This window comes from Bison bison, unplaced genomic scaffold, assembly GCF_000754665.1.
Source record: "Bison bison bison isolate TAMUID 2011002044 unplaced genomic scaffold, Bison_UMD1.0 scf7180017864500, whole genome shotgun sequence".
In the NCBI taxonomy this organism is placed as follows: Eukaryota; Metazoa; Chordata; class Mammalia; order Artiodactyla; family Bovidae; genus Bison; species Bison bison.
Window position 1 is genome coordinate 2,168,596 of NW_011495059.1, and position 2,544 is coordinate 2,171,139.

Sequence of the window (2,544 nt, forward strand, 5' to 3'; positions counted from 1 at the left end):
GATCTTTGGGTAGGAAGACGGGAAGGCAAAGCCAAGACATTAGGACCCAATAGGAATCCTCAGACCCAAGAATGCATAGCGTCTGCTGGGCAAAGTGGTCACCTCTGTGATGCAGTAGAACAGGCAACAGGGAGGGACGGGGCAGAACCACTTGGAACAAGGATGCTGCTTTAGAACAAGTCTCCCTCTGGGAGAAAAGATGATTAATGCTCCCCGTGACTGATCGATTGTGTTCGTTCATCACTGGGTCCCCGCTGTAAGCCAGCTCTTTGGTGTGTGTCCTTTCCGTGATCCAGATTTTCTCAGGACAGTGTGAATACCTGTTGTGTGCAGAGGGGCCAGTCTAGCAAGGATGCTGCAGAGAGAATGAGGCACAGGGAGGAGCAAACAGGAGCGTATCAGGTCATCTTTGCAGGAATAACTGCCCAGCCCAGATCCAGTGACACTGAAGGAGATGGTAGTTCCCCTGAACCTCATTGTCTTAGAACAGGTTGAAGAAAACCACCTTCCTTTAGCCTGCATCTAGCCTCTCCTGGGGCATCAGCAGCAAGCTGAGTCAGGAGTAATGCCCTGGAAAACACGGGTGAGCCCGAGGGTAAGATGAGCTCAATGCTAATCCTGAACCATAAAGCCAACACACTGTGCTGGGCCAAGATCCCTGGGGATGGATGGTCAACCTAAGCTGCAGGGAGGAAGATGAGACATGAGTCTCCTGGATGGCCCTGACTTGCCTTCCCCCCGTCATCTAACTAGTCTGAGCTCCTTCTCAGCCAGTGATGCCAGCTCCAAATCACAGCCAGATACGACAGGGAAGTGAGCAATGCGAATCCAGCTGGACGGAACCAGCTGAGACTCAGCCTTGTTTCTGGGTCCCCATGCAAGGGTTCCATGTTGGAGCTGTCCACAGAGACATGCCTCACAGTGATAAAATGCAAGCCTTGGCTTCATCTAGCCAGGATCTGCCTTTGAGGAACAGCAAGGAGAGATGTCAGTGGCAGAGAGCAGAGGGGGCTCCAGTGTCTCAGAACCATGGATATGATCCTCAGAAGCACAGAGAGATGTCTAAGCCATATTTGCACACATGCGTGCACTCTTCCGGTTTCCTGGGGACCAGAGGTAGGTTTTCGTGTGACTCTGGCTGGTGTACGATACTTGCATAGATACCATCCCTCCCACCTACCTCCAGAAGAGGTGGAAAGGAGACCATCCCTCCCACCTACCTCCAGAAGAGGTGGGAAGGGTCAGAGAGGCCACACACACCCCCTCAAATCCACCCATGAAAGATCCCCAAGATGCAGAGTCAGTGCCTATAATGGGAGACCACAGACTTCGCATCCTAGTTATCGAAGAGATTGGGGTAGTCACTGCGGCTGACGCAAAGGTGTAGAAGGACTCAGAATGGGCATACTACAGGAAAAGGCTGTTCAGGCTGGGTTACCGTGAACTTCTATAAGTGTCTGAGAGTTGTTCTTAGCAGTGGAATTTGGACCCTGGTTCTTGGTAGAAATGCCCAGAGAATGACAGTCTAGTGTCGTTGGAGTGTAGGACAGAAAGGTATCGGCATGAAGCTCTGGAGCTCAAGGTAATTAATTTATGGTTCCTCAGTGGGTGGGATGCTTAGAATCAAAGGAGGAAAGGGAATATGAAGCAACCTGTCAAAACTGCAAAACTGAGTTTCTGTACACTTACTTCAGTGCCTTTGCACTTGTGAATATAAGTCAGTGGGCCCGTTTTGTGATGTGCCCCTATCTCTCCTGTGGAAGATTAATGGTGTAAGGTGTTCTTTGGACCAAAGCTTCCAGGGCAGTCTGAAGGCTCAGAGAGGCAAGGGGTGACTTCCCAGGTCAGATCAGACTTCTGATGGGTCAGGCAGAATACCAGTACCCACACCCTCCGCAGGCCTGCAGACAGTTAGATAAATTCTCATGGTCACTCCCATGAGCGGAACCAGGACCAATGGGTGAAACTTCATAGCTCTAAGAGAAGACCTGCTATCTGCCAGAGAAGCTGAGCTGCCCCATCTTAGGAACTGTCCAGCAAAAGCCAGACATCCTTTTAAAGGGAAGAAGGAGCTTTGCTGAGATGGCCTTTAGGTTTCTTCCCCCCAGATGAGTGAGATGCTACAGAGCTGGGACCTTGCTGGAACGCCTTCCTTCCTGCAGAGCACAAAGCCAAACAGGTTGTGCTCGCTTGTGTGAGCTAAAGCCCCCAGTCCCCTGCTGCCCCCACCCTGCACGGGCCGAGAGGCTGCTCTGGCCACACATCCAGGCTAGGTATAACCAGAGAGAGTATACCCAGAGAGAGCAGCTGCTGTGCCACAGAGCCCATGCCCACCAAGATCTCTGATGAGACCAGTCACAGTGTAGACCCACTGGCCCACAGGGCCATCACTGACAGCAGAATCAGTAACGGTCCAAGCAGGACCCAGAGCAGGGTTTTGCGCACCACACACCTTAACTCCAGAGGTGACGTCTACACCCCTCCCCCATACCTGAGACCTGCTAGAGCAGACTGCAAAAGCACAGTGACTCAGCTGACAGATTA